Below are 15,518 nucleotides of genomic sequence, written 5' to 3'. Positions count from 1 at the left end.
TTGTGCAGTGGCCGTAATTCAAAGATTTGAAATGGGAATTAGGACGAGATGATACATCAGTGGTTCTTTCCATTTCCAGTGCTGAGTTTGTCATTGCCCATTTAAACTTCTCCGCAGACAGATCATACGAGAGCTGATCATAAAGTGCCAGTTAGTTTTCATATTATAAGAAATAAAGAAAAAGTACTTTCATATGTTTTAAGCTTCCATTTCATTTTTCAAGACTTTAATAAAAATCAAACCCAGGAGCACTTTGTATTTTTAAATACTTGTAAAATTCACTAGTTTTATTACCAATAGAAAATGTAAATTTAAACCACGGTGGAAAGTTTCCACAAAAGTTCTCATGTTCACTAAAATCTCACTTCTGTGCCATAACATAGCCATTAAAAAATGCAGTGACTATGCAGTATTTCGCTTGCTTTGATTCCAAGTGCTCCAGTAAATGTGGTAATTCAAATAAATATAAAACCTAAGTAACAAGGCTGCTAGATTGCAGACGCCCTTCAAGAGATATATATTACATCAAAGAAATGGCACACTTCAGTGCAGGGAATGGCTTTGCTTTTGTTCTGATCTCCCAATACTTCTAATCTGCAGAGAGAAGAGATTTTGTGATTCACAGGAAGATTTACCCCAGGAGTCAGGCGTATTTTTTTGCAGGAAAATAGAAAATCTTTGAAGTAATAAAGTTCCATTTTTAGATCATCTTTCCTTTATGAAAGTCAAAGTTCTCTCTGAAGTACAGTATTACCATTCATCTTCAGGCTTTCTCAGTGATAACAGTGTGATAAATGTAGTGCATTTCCTGCACTTAAGATCACTGTTGCTTTTACACTGTAAGTGCTGTATTGCACCTGGACCAGGGAAAGCCTTGATCTAGCTTCACAAACAAACTGACACTGTGAAAATCAAGGTGCATGCTCTGCCTTAAAATGCAGTTTGCCCTTTAAAAGCCATAATTGATAGAGATTAGATATATTAACATTGCTTTTTGCAATACTGTGTGGCAGTCTGTTAATACAGAACATTATAACATTTATAACACGGTCGTGCTCCTGGGAGGCATTGACTCTTTGCTGCAGTGTAGGCTGGGCTATGCCTGCTGAGAGACAACTCTCGGGGTCCTAGTAGACATCAAACTGGCCATGAGCTGGCAACGTGCCCTGACAGCCAAAAAGGCCAACAGCCTCCTGGGCTGCAATAGCAAGGTCAAGAGAGGTGATTACTTCCCTCTGTTTGGTGCTTGTGGGACTACATCTGCAGAACTCAATCCAATTTTCTCTTCCCAGTGCAAGAAAATACGGTGACAGAGGCAAGTGACATGCAGGAAATTCCTACTAGATATTAGGCAGAAACGTGGTCAAACAGTGGAACTGGGAATGAGAGAGTTGGTGGGGTCTCCACTCTGGGAGATATCTTGAATTCAGCCAGGCAGCACCCTGAGATCTTCCTGGCCCACCGAGGCCGTCTGAACCAGATGACCTCCAGAGGCCCCTTCCAACCTCTATCACTCCATGATTCTATGTTTGGATTTTGGATACAAATTTTCTACTATATTACCATGAACAGAAAGCAAACCCTTTCTAATGAACAAAGTTATGCTTACTTAAAAGAAAGTATGTTTGGGACCTTAACAGGAGCAGTGCTGATAACAATACCTAACAATTTAATACTGCAAGATGCAAAGCACTTCCTGAAGTCTCCCAGCTGCCAACAGTGACAAATGACCTACATGGGGATGCAGATAGGACTGCATTTAACTCTTAGTAGAGCTTGCTTCTACTTACATACAGCTTTACAATAAGTACAAGAACATTGAGCAAAGATATTTATAGAAATGGAGGTAGATACTGTGTCCCGGGCAACTGTGTAGCTGTCCTCAGGGTTATCCAACCTGCTCTTGAGGAGCTCCAAGAAGGAGAGTTCCCAGCACTGTTGAAGGTCTATTCCTTGCCTCTTGTATTATTACTGTGGGAAAGTTTCACCTCTACCATGTAACTACCCCAAGCTGGTTTCCCTATCAAAGACAATGTTTTATCAGTTTGATACAACTTGTTCTTTAAAAAAGATTGTTTGTAGTTTCTTATCTCTTTATTACTTCCAAGGTGCTAAAACGTGCATAAAAGTGTTGAAACAGCCTGGAATTCTCGTTTCTCCTTTCTCCTTCTGTTAAAAATGAAATGCTTCAGGACTCTGCCACCATCTCAGTCCTTCTCGGGGTCTCTGAAGACCACCAAAATTTGCTTCTCTGATTCCTTAAGTAGTCCAGGGTGAATTCCAGTAAGTCCTGACATCCTTTACTTGCAGTCTCGAAGCAAAAGTCTGTAAGAAAACTTTATATATGCATCTTATATTTATTGTTAGGTTACAGAGAACAAAGAAAAAGTTCAATAACACTTAAGCAGTGTAGAATGATATGTGACAAGTCTATGCACTGAGTTGGAGTTTCAACAGTACAGAAAATTGTATTATGATCCTGACAGACAAGTCACTCGTACTAACACAAAAAGGAAAGACCGACAGTAAATATTAATCCTTCTAAAATAGCTGTGGGGCTACCTTTAGGGATTTCTAGGTAACTAATGCTAATTTCACTTCCTCCCCAGATAGACTTAACAAACACTGAACCCAAAAATGTGAACTTCATCTTCTATTCCATTCCACATCTTAATACAAAGTCTCATTGTTTTTAACATGTTAATATAGAGAGGGAATAGGAGCTGTCTGAAAAGCTTTTTTCCCCCTCTGTTGTGGCTTCCAGTGCAGTCTGTGCTGTGATGGCAGGAATGATGAGCAGGAGACAGGTCCCAGCCCTGTGGCAGGTGAAGACCTTGGCCACACATTCTGAGTACTGCATGCACCTACCTGCAGCAGGGCTGTGCTCACTTCTGGCAGTTTAGTTTGCTGTTATCAGCATCTGAATTAACCAGTTTTAGTCAGTTCCAGTATGTCTACGTGAGTGGGAGTGAAGTGCAGCCATACCCCTAAACATTGCTTCAGGGTGATGGGAGTGCCTGGATCAAACTTGACTTCTTTGGGAAAATGATATCTGTGGATCTCCAAGGCTGCTTTCAAGCACAAAGAATGGTGACCCTGCTAGGTCACTAGATGCTCCAACATCCCAAATCACAAAATAGTAGCATGAAGTACAACAGTGCTACTTTTACAAGAATAAGGAACATCCATTTCAGAGCTTTTCACTCATTCTAAGTGATGCACTACTTCTGCATGCAGAGCCCAGACTGGCAATTCATTCTGCTCAGGTGCTGCAGGGATTTGCTGTGCCCACAGCTCTATGGCTCAGGGTCAGTGTCATGCTGGGAGTCATAGATGTGGCTGAATCAGGGTTGGAGTGAGTGGGCAGCATGGGGAACTTGTGTTAAACACAGAACAATGAAGTATGTTTTCACTTCAGCACATACCTCTGGTTTTATGGTACTCCCTTGATGTCCTTATTCATACAACTTGGGCATATTTAGACACTGATCCAACAACATTCAAAAGAATGAGTTAATACGCATTTATTTTCCCTATCAATTTGTTCTAAAGAGATAGTTTCATGATTTGTCAGAGGTATTCTTACATTGATTTCTCTTGTAGATGCAGGCATCTGAATCAGTTTACCTCTTGATGCACTTAGAACTAAATTCACAGTAACTATGCTCTAGCTCAGCTCCAGCATCCCTGAGATCATGGTTCAAGCACATTTATTCTTCCCAACTCTCAACGATTTATTCTTCCCATGTCCAGAGGGAGCTGGGGGAACTTGAAAAGTCATGAAGACAAGGGGGCTCGGGAGGGATTGGGACTGTGCACTGTGCATTGTGTTACCACCACAAAACTTGCTCAGAGTGCTCTTAGGGAAAACCTAGTTGCAGAGATTAATTTCAAAGTTTTTGCTTTGTTATTGTTCCTCTGATGTGATTTATGCCGTAAAACTCTGATCTGACTATGCTTGAGGAATTGTATGGTAATTAAACTAATCATATTGTGACTAAAATTGCAGAGCAGTCTCACAGTCTCTCTTCACTGGTAGTTTTCAAGTTTCAATTGATCTTTCACCACTCCTTTTGTGTCTGTTCCTTTGTTGAGCTACACATCAGCACTTTTGTGGCAGGACAAAGTACACATCAGCACTGCACAATGCAGGTGTCAGGGTGTAGGAAAAGGGAGCAGGACCTCCTCATTAGCATCTGCAACCCCTAAGATGTGCTCAGCTCACTTGACGCCAGGCTGAGTGATGCAACTGACATGCTAGAAGTAAGGGGTGCCATTCAGAGGGACCTTGGCAGGCTTCAGGAATGGGCCCATGCAAACCTCATGATATGAGGTTCAGTGTGGCCAAATGCAAGGTTCTGCACCTGGGTTGAAGCAATCCCAAACATCAGTACTGACTAGGTGATGGTCTCCCACATCTGGGAGACTCCTCTGGAGTGTATCTGCAGTCAGTGGGAGTGACAGATACTCACAAGACACAATTCAGACTACCTCCTGCTGTCAGTCACTGCAGGAAAATCACACCCTGGAAGTGACCATTTCTCCATAAAAGAGCTAAGCTCATCTATAGGCATCCACACCAGCCTTTCTCCTTGAGCTACCCAACCCATCTTAAGTGGACTGCCATCTGGAAGAGGAAAGGATCCTGTAGAACACAGCCATGAAATCTAGCAGTAAATGGCTATATACAGTCCAATGGCCTCAATGACATTGTGTGAGTTTCACCTTGAGACGGACACTGAGAGATGATTTGCCTTATCAGTTTCAATTTTTTTTTCTCTCTCTAATTTCATTTAACATTTTCTTTGTCTTGTTTGGAAATTGAGAACACACACTCAGAGCCTTTGCCACAGAGGTACACGTGTCATTTGTCTAGAATTCTTGGCATATTTGCTGGAGTACAGACACATTACTGTCTAACAGACTAATATCAAATACCTGTGATGTCCCTCCCAGACAACCCCAAGTGCAGTTATTGTAATTCTGCAATTCCTACTGGCAACCTAAGAGAAAGCTATAATGGAATAAAGATACAGTTGAGAAACAATTAAAGACATCTGGTGAGACGTCCTTGTGGGAGGTAGCACACAGACAATAGGACCTGAACACCCAGAACACACAGTGAGACACAACTACCTACACAAGGACATGGCTGCCTACCCTGTATGAACAAGTTCTGCTACCTAAAGTAACCCAGGGCCTGGACAGGCTACTGCCAGCCAGCACCCATGACCTCCAGCTGCTTATCACTGCAGCAGGAAAACAAACAAACCTTCAGGCTTTGTTACATGGCTCTCTAAATGCTTGCCCTGTCCAGGCTATTTTTATTCCAGAACAATGAAGAGTATTGATTGCTATGAGCTAATACCTGCCTCTACCAGGAGCTGTTTTGGCCATTGTGAGAGATGTCCTTGCAAAGAAAGCTTCCAAAATATCTAGCAGCAAAACAGCATTTGATGTGACACTGAGTAATTTTTCCATGCCTCAGTTTATTTTAAGTAAAGGAAATCTCATATCTTTATCTATTATGGAAGGCTGTTATAAAGTCACATTAATAGTCATAAAGCAATTCAAGTTTCTTGAATGTAAGGTCCTATAAATGACAAGTGATATTATATCATTAATATCTTAATAATGAGATAGCTCAGGTAATGTTTAACTGTAGAATAAGCCAACAGTAGTAAAAATGACACTTATAGAAGCATTAATTGTTCTTCTAATCAAAACATCGTTCCTCTAATAGAGGAACAATTTCCTCTACAGAGGAAATGGAATTCAATTTCTAAAAACTTAATTGATTCTATGAAAGGCGTATTTACAAACATTTTATCTTCAGTGTGTAAGGGTTATCAACACAGGTTAATACATTCTACTTGAGTAACAGTTGTACCTTGAGTCTCTTTTCAAATGCTAACCAGGAATGTAAGATTTCAATGGCTTTTCAGATGCTTTATTTTTATATCATCAAAGCAAAGTATCGTATATATTGGCATCATTAACATAAAATATCAATATACATATATAAAATATTTAATAATGATCAGGAGAGCCCCAACTGATTTTTATATATGACTGAGCTATTCTAATGCTTGTGTTTGTATCGCTGTTGATATTCATCCATGCTTGTATTGGAATTATTGTTAGTATCCATTTGTCTGACATCTTATCTGCGGACACTTGGCTACTAATTTTTCCTTGCCTTAAGGAGACACCCACGATCCAGCACATCATTTTTTCCTTCTGTGCGTTCTGCTTTACTTTGTTCCTTAGCCACAAACACAATTCACTTTCATCCCCTCCACCCTGTCTTCAAAACAATAGGCCTATGGCCTATCCAAGCTTTTCTGTGACAGAAGACACATGAGGTTCAAGCAAGACATGGACAGATTTGCACAACTTCCATCAAAGCTGCTCTTCTCTGTGCAAGTTTCTGGTCCTAGGTATTACCCTCAGTGATCCCTAATCAGTGTAATGAAGGCAAACAGGATAAAGATACAGTATGGCCTGTGCTGGGCTTTCTGTTGTCACACCAGGACGTGTCTCTCCTGACTCACCTGGGACCTGTACAGGTCACCCAGGATGGTGGGGCACTGAAACATATCTCAACAGAAGCTATGGGTATGGTTCTCCTTTCAGGACTGTTCTAGTTGACCTGTTTGCCCCAAGTAATAAAATCTAAAGGTATAAGGTGGGAGATCTGCCTGAGACTACTCTGCTACATAAGGAAAAAAAGGCAAGAAGCCCCAGAACAATTTTGAAGAGAAAAAAAAGGCATTGTGGTTCTTGCAGCACCCCAAAGAACAGAATCCTTAATTCGTCCTTCCACCTGGCTACTTGAAGGTAAGGCAAAACTTTAACTTCAGACACCAGAGGCATCTCTGTTATGTGTGCATGCACATCTGGGTGCCACAGAGATGGAGGAGCATATGAACAGAGGACAGTGGATTGCCAAAGCTCACATGTGATAACTTCCAAAGAAGTACCACTCCCTACCCCCTGCAAGGGCTGCTCTGCTTACATAACTCCGCTTGAATCACAATTGCTTGCCACAGCTTCTGGGATAAGAGTCAAAAGATTGAGTTTAAATATTAACAAAATGCTCTATGGGATACAATGCAGTCAAGGCTGAGCAGGATGTTCTGCGACAGGGTCGTACCCTTGGTGAAAAATCTCAGATTTCAATTACCTGCTCACGTATACACAATACAATTTTATTTTCCACCACTAGGTGTTTGGTAAGAGAAGACATGATTTGTAGTCCTTAAGAAATGCATCTTTACCTCATTTTGTTAAATTAATCCCAGAATTCTCTTTTTTCAGCCCAGAATGAATGATCACCACTTTCTGCTTCCCTGCCCCATTTCGGTGGAGCACCCATAACTTCAAACTCCATCTGAGGAGGGGAGAAAATGGGAAGGAATGGGTTCACAGGAGGAGAAGGACTGGGAGCAGGGTGGTGGGAACTTCTCTGCTCCTCCACAGCCTGGGACAGACTTCTGAGCTTGTCAGAGGTGGGTGGCCCAGCTGCAGGGCTGGCTACCACAGGACCCCAAATGTGCCGATGTCATGGTGAGGCTCTGGATATGGGATTACAGAAACAGTGTCTCCATTTTTGGCCTGCCTCATTATAAAGAGTTATGTTTTAATCAATAATTGAAAGGGCAAATCAAAACCAATTGCATAAGAGTAACTGAAACTTGGTTTGAGGTGGATCTGAAGAACCCTCGAAGCTTCAGGAACTTCTTATAATGCTCAAGAAAGGCAGAGGCTTCTTGTAGAGAGGAATAGCCTTTTGAGAAAGTACCCAGGAGAAAAGACAGGAAGGTTTTGGGTCACGCCTCTCTGAGAGCTGGATGGCTCTTCCTATATGTGGGCTCTTGAGGACATCACAAACTACATAAAAAACTTTGGGTATATCATTTATTTATTTAGATTGCTAATTAAGAGCTGACATCAATGGGAACAACAGCAACATACTATATCTTGCATCTTACAGCTCAGGTGGCAATCTATATGCACTTTCTCCTGATGGTGAAACACTGCTATCCAAAACCAATTGCAGTTTGACTCCTCAGTGCCTATTAAAACAAGCCCTGAGGCTGTAGTTCAGAAAATAAAGGGCTGGACTGGCTAGAATAGAAAACAGAATGACTAAACAAAATGAAGGAATATACGAGTATGTGTGGATGTTTTTCCACAGACACGTCACAGGACAGAGGGTATTTAATCTGGGCTTGTATTGATAGTGACATTAGACAACAAACTGCTCAAATTTATCAGGTGTGCTTATACACATGTTTTTTACGTGGGGCCCATCCTGAGTCATAAATGAAAATTTATTTCCAGGAGACCTTGGGAAGTGTTACATCATCCAAGTACTGATAGCAATTTAGAGCTAATTAACTTTTGATCATAAAGGCAGCTAATAAAAAGAATGCAAATATTTGCATGTTTTTTTTTTTAAATCAAAGTTACTATCATATAAAAAGCTACTACTACATTTATAGTAACAAATCCTAGAAAGTTAGTCATAATTAAAGCCTTTATAAGGGATATAACTGAGAGGAGGGCTCCACTGGAAATCCTGTTCTATTTCATGCTCTTTCTGTCTATTGTGAATGCCCTTATTTGTAGACCTTACTGGCTGTTGATTCCTGTGCTGTTTAGTGACTCACATGTGCTCCTTCTTAAGGGATTTGTATCCAGGATTACAGTTGTTTTTTTTCCAGACACTCTGCTGCCCTTCAGGAAGACAGTTCCAATTTTTAATGCCTTATTTCCAGGTCCTTTTGCAAGAAGCTCAGCATATGGCAGATTCCCGTTTTACTTTCGCCCCGAATACAAATCTCCACAGTCCAGCACCCTGAGCCCCATTGGTGACTCAGTGGGAGTGATGCCAGCTGTTGAGAAAGAAAATAATTTCCTAGAGGAGTTATCTTTTCAGAGACGGCCTTGATCCTATACTGATTAGAGCCATTATTTTTAACTTGTTCCTTCTGGCATGACTTCAAGCTGAAGCAGCATGGCCAGGAACAAAGGGTAGCGCCAGCCTGAGCTGCAGGCGAGTGGCCAGGGTCTGGTCCTCAGAAGCTGCACAAAAGAAGGACAAGACCAAGGGATTTTCCTAGAGCACTAGTAGTGTTGCTGCTGATGCCTGCCAGTCACAAAAGGACTGGCACGCATGGCTTTGAGTCAACCAGGTTGCAGATATAAATGGCAGTAGGGGCCAGCATGTGATCCAGAATCAGCCACTGGGCTAACCAGATCCATGGGAGGATGAGCTCTGAAAAGGGCTCTTCCTGGAACAGGGCTGGCATGTGCTGTGAGTCCTTGTCATGGCAGGAACAGCCCCAAGTCCCCACTGTACACCCAAACCAGAGCACTGAAAGAACTTGTGTCTTCTTCTGTCCTTTGTGTTGGAACATGAGCTGCTTTCAGAGGATGCCATAGCAACCCACAAAACCATAATACTTTCTTTAAACAGTGCTGTACCTAGTACCACTTCACTGTATGGGGTATTTTTATTTTTTTACTGTGAGAAAATGCCTATCTTGTATATTGCCTCAATAAATAGTGCTAATAAGGAATGCTGCAGGTGTAGTTATCTCATCAACCTCTATTTAATCTTTCCTGCCTCTACCTTCTCCCTGGCAGAGAGCACACCAGGTCAGGTCACCTGCTGACCTGCACAGAGATGCTTGGCCCTTTCCATTAACATCTTGCAGGCAAGTAGATAGGAGAATTATTGAGGGGTGAGAATGCTGCAGAGGTTGCCTGCTTCGTTTGTTTCTTAACAACATTTCATTTGTAAATGAAGAATGAGAAGGATGAACAAAACGTTTAATTTCTGCTTGCAACTGAATTCAGCTCTTGAAGTTTGTTGTTAATTTGCTCTTCTCATATTTACAATTGTAGTCATTTTAAATTATGTTTAATGCTTTATTTAATATATTTAATATTCCTTATTATTTTTAGAATATGCGGCCTCGATATGATATAGACCTCACCTCTGAAGAAATGATTGTTAGTACAAACCTAAAAACTTAATCCAAATTGCTTCAACATGCAGTTTTTGAACCTACTAGTCATTACTTTGCTTCTAAGGTCTCTGCAACACAACTCAGAAAAGCAGGCTTCTGGGTGTGAGATGGTGATGTACAGCTGGGAGACTTGTATGAAAGTGTCTGTGGGCCTCCACAGGGAAAAGGTAAAAGCGGCCCCTGCAGTTGTTATTCAACTGACTGCTTATATTAATAGAAAAATGAATACACACACACATATATGTATTTCAAAGAATTTCAGTGATACTCAATTGCAATACGGAAGCTGGAAGTTTGTCTCCTAATAACTGCCAAAATAGCCAAGTAAGCAAGGTTCCTTGAACAATCTGCTGCTATCCTGACAGAGGATCAAAACAAAACACATTGCATCCCGTGACCACCTGGTTCATGCAATCCCAGGGGAAGAGCAAGCTGGTAAAAAGGTGAGCTCAGGTTAAAATTTCCAAATCCAGATGTAATTTACACACTGAACAGCTCTAGGGCAAACAGCTCTGAGCAAACAGCTGGGCTGGTGGTGTGGGGAAGCTCAGACCCCAGATCTGGAAGACCAGGAGCCCGTAAGGGCAGAGAACTGCAGGTGTATCACAGCAGGGCACCGGAGGTGGGTATGGCCCTTCGATGGAACAGCACCATTTGTACACAGGCTCGTAAATACCTTATGCAAGATGTTTCCTTCTGTCACAAAATGTACTTTTTGAAGACTGTAGGCTTGCAGTTGGAAATGGCGGTGCTGTCAGGCTCTGTGACTCACAGCCCTGTTAAAGGTGAAGCATTGTGGCAGGGTGAAGGGAAGATCGTCCCTTCCTGGAGGGGAAGAGCCCCTCTACTAGACGAGCACAGCTTTGTTGTTCCCTGAGCAAAACTCCAGATCATTTCATTTTGCACATTCTTGCAAAACAAGCCAAAACTGATAGGAATCCAAGAACTGATAAGACACATGGAGAAATATTGGGAAACACATTCTTCCATATTGCTCTTACCCGAGGAAAACCTCAGGCTCAATTCAGACCGTTTAAGGAATTGCACAGTCTAAAGTATCTGGAGATAATGGAGGTTTTTATTGCACTGCTATCTGCAAAGGTTTACCACATAGAAAGACTCAGAGCACAAATATAACTACAAGGAGCTGGTTCTGACTTACTTCTTAGAAATGTCTGTGCATATATATTTGTTCAGCTTATTTTTAAAACTACCTCTAATGGTGTTTCAAAATGGATAAGCAAATAAAAGCGTGCTCTGCGGGGCTTTAAAGAGGAAATGGGGAACAGTGTCTGGGGCTTGCTTGGGAAACACAGTACTGGCACCCGTTTGCAAAAGGCCAACACCAGGCCATTTGTGATTGCTGCTTGGTGCTGGATTTGCTTTCATGCCAGTCTGACTTTGCTCTTATTTTACAGATACTATTTGTCAGCAATAATTGAAACACAGGTGATCATCGCTGTGCTCTTTAAGGCTTACAATCATAGAATCACATAATGGTTTGGGTTGCAAGGAACCTGAAAGCCTCAACCCCTGCCGTGGGCTGGCCGCCCCCCTCCAGCTCAGGCTGCCCAGAGCCCCATCCAGCCCAGCCCTGAGCGCCTGCAGGGATGGGGCACCCACAGCTCTATGGGCAGCTGTGCCAGGGCCTCATTGCCCTCTGAGTGAAAATTTCCCCCCAGCTCCTAATCCAGTTCTCCTTTCTTTTAGTTCAGAACCATTCCTCTTATCCTGTAACTATCTACCTATGTAAAAAGTTGATTTTCCCTGCTTATAATCTCCTTTTAAATACTGAAAGGCTGCAATGAAGCCTCCCGAGAGCCCTCTCTTCTCCAGCTGAACGAGCCTAGTTTCCTCAGTCTGTCTATTAGAAGTATTTTGGCTGTCCTATGTGAAGGCAAGAACAAGGCTGAGGTCGCGGGCATGATTTGGGGCCAGAGTCATGGACAAACTGTACTACAGCAGCAACTGTTGGGCAAATGTGCCTTTTCTTGTCCACTAACACGAGCGTCAGACCCCTTCCAGCCATGCAGATGTCACAGCTCCTGGGCTGCAGCTGACCAAGTCCAGGCAGGAGATGGAAGAAACAATTCCTCCTTCTGGCACCTGTTTCTGCATGCTAAGATGGAGATACCTGCCATGACACCCAGACAGAGCTGGGACTCCCTGCCTTGTTCGCACATATTCACACAATGGACCTGCCCGTGTCAGCAGGACAGGGCTGTGGTTGGGCCACCGCCGGGAGCACTGTGAGTTCCTCAAGATGGGATATACAAAGAGATGGGATATACACAGAGATAGGATATACACAGGGACGGGATGGCACGTACATAGAGGCATCATACGCATAGCTGCTGTACACAAGTCTGAGGGGACACCATGCAATGCCTCTCCCTTCACCCAGGGAGTCTTTCACTTAGTTTTCACGTGGCAAGGGCATGCAGATGTTCCCCAGGCACCTGTTAGCAGGTTCTCCTGGAGCCAGCCGGCACAGGGTGGAGGAGCAGGGCTGAGCCTCCTGTTCCAGCTCAGCGCAAGCAAGATTATCTCCACCTGTGCTTTGTTTTCGATATCTGAACGCTCATGACACTCTGTGTTACACGTAGTCCATGTGCACCAGCAGCAAAGTGATAACTTCTATACCAAAGGACAGATCACAGCTGGCTGCAGGTCCCCTGACTCATCTGTTGCCAAAGGGAGAAGCTCTGCAGGGCTCTGTAATTGCGCATCCTCCCCGTGCTGTGATTTTAGCCCTGTCAAATCTCAACTAATGTGCTGCTATATTCAGGCACACTGCTAAAATACAGCTAAATGTTGAATTAATAGGTCTAGTTTCTCTGATTGCCTCTGATGCAAGAAATCCAAGTGACTCAGCTGCTTCATGCAATCAAGAGAGCACTTCAAGTAACAACAACGGAACTACTTATGTATTGAGCAAATATGGAAAGTTCTTCAGAGAGAAAATAGCATTAATATTGGATTAAAATATGATTTTTGCCTTGAAGAATGAGGCCTAATTTTTAATGCTGACGTAGGAGAATGACAAAACTTTCCTTGCTGTGAAAAGCAACACGCAGGAGTTTGTGTTTGTGCTCTTTATGGTACATCATATCATCATACAAACAGCCGTCATCCAGGCCAAGGTTTCTGACTTTCAGGGCATAATAACTATTCAGTGCATAACAACGGAGAATTAAAATACAGAAGTGTTATAAAATAGATATGAATTAAAAACGTGTGTATGTGAATATGATACCAATCCTTTTACTGGAAATTTCCAGCTATGCTGCAAGAAATGCTGCCAGAACAGCACAATGTGCTCCTGCTTATCACATGCTCTTCACAAAGGGGTGAAAACTTCCACAAACCCTATCCTAGCAGGGTGTTAGCTCTTTCCATGAGGATCAATCAGGGTCACCAGTTTTTGCTTTACTTTCTTGAAGTTCCTTCCAGGGGGATTCACACCTTCCCAGAGATGCCATCCACAGGCTGAGGTCCCTGTCCTTGTTCTGGGATGGGTCAGAGAAATTGGTACCCACCAATGGTGTACACCCCAATTGACTGCCATGCTTATTGCTAAGCAATATATGTTCCACTTTCCCACTGAGCTGCCCAAGTAGAGCAGTTTTGTACTTGAAAGGCTTGGAAGAACTCGAGTTTGGAAAGTTTTGTATTACAAGGATCACAGCAGATGGCATTGAGAGGGACATTTGTATGAAGATTTCACTACGGCTCAACAGCAGGATGAGCAGCTGGGCAGCAGGAGATGGATGGCATGGCCAGAAAGCTGCCCATGAGAACAGAAGCTCTATAAAGCACATGGCAAAGAAAAACATTGGGAAACACACTTGAAATCTGCACAGTTTGATGCTGTCATGCACATTCTCAGCCAGCTAATCTCCCAGTATTGATACTGGTGTTTATTTAACACTTAGAGAAAGACGTGGAGCTCTTCATGAGACAAGGAAAATGCATCTCCTTTTATGACTGTGGCAGAACTGTTTTCTTCTTTCTCTATGGAAAACAGCTTCTCTCTCCCTGCAGTTACGAACTGCTCAGAAAATCTGTTACTGCATTGTCTACCTCCAGCCACTGTTCCTCCCTCCCATCCCAACCAGAGCAGGAGGCTACACACATGAAGTCCTCTGGAGCTCACCTATCAGATTTCGAGAGCTGTGAGTGGTTTTCAGTTCCCATGAATGAAGAGGAAGCTGAGGGTGCTTGGAATTTGGCAAGGACTCAGCCACTGGCTTATGTACAGCTATCCATATTTCTGGGGCTGTCTGAGAAACAGAGCAATGAGAAATTTACATTTCTTCCTCTTCTGCTTTTTCTTGGCAAAAAAAAGCCATACTTTTCCACCTGGCTGTGGCATTTAGCTAGTGCTTCAGCACCCAGTAAAGCCAAAAAATCTAAAGAGTTTAGTTTTAGCACAGTTTTTTTTTCTGCAATGTGGGATGGGGCAAACCCACCTTCTACATAACCCTTGTGCACCAAACCTCCTGCACAAACAAGAGAAAACTGTGCTCTTAACAATACTGCTGCCAACACAAAGTATTTATTCCCTTCGCCACTTCACGTAGTACCTCATTTCTTTGGTGACTTGGTGGGAGTATTCCAGGAGTAAAGCATTTACAGTGGTCCTAGTGAAGCCAATGACATGACTACTGACTTCAGCAGAGTCAGGAGTCTCTCCTGCACTTGAACCAAGATCTCAAAAAGCTCTCTTTCTGTTTCACATTGCAGCTGAAACTGCCTTAAAGGAGGTTATAGTGAGGTGGGGGGGTCAGCCTTTTTTCACAGGTGACAGTGATAGGATAAGAGGTAATGCCTTTAAGATGCACCAGAGGAGATTCAGGTTGGATATAAGGAAACATTTCTTCTCAGAAAGTGGTGAGACACTGGCACAGGCTGCCCAGGGAGGTGGTGGAGTCACCATCCCTGGAGGTGTTCAAGAAAAGGGTCAGTGTGGCACTGAATGTGCCATGGTCTAGAGCTGTCATAGGCATAGGTTGGTGGTTGGACTGGATGATCTTGGTGGTCTTTCCAATCTTAGTGATTCTGAGTTTCTATGACTCAATGATTCTCTTCATGTACATTGAATACAGAGAACTAAGAATGCCTTAAAGATTTCAAACTCAGTTTAAAGCACTTCTATGGCCACAGTGTACCTGCACTTTGGCAAGGAGAGAGGCTAAAAGCTGTATAATTATTTTATGGCTTGAGCTGTTCTACACTTTTTCAAATGTTTGTGGTTTTAATGGTAAGTGTCATCTCTGTGTCAGCTTTACAAAGTGCAGCAAATACCTTAAACCATGATGGCAGTTATTAAGAGCAGAGGTGTGCTGTCACAGAGAAGGAAGTTTGCTTTCCAGGAAATGACCTGGGATCTCTACTAACTGGGAAAGCTTATGGGCTTGACTGAAAACGCAGCACAAACTTTCAGAAGAAGCTGGGGGCTTCAAAAACCCTTCAGAA

Source organism: Meleagris gallopavo, chromosome 1, assembly GCF_905368555.1.
Source record: "Meleagris gallopavo chromosome 1, MGAL_WU_HG_1.1, whole genome shotgun sequence".
NCBI classification, from domain to species: Eukaryota; Metazoa; Chordata; class Aves; order Galliformes; family Phasianidae; genus Meleagris; species Meleagris gallopavo.
This window is presented reverse-complemented; position numbering follows the sequence as displayed.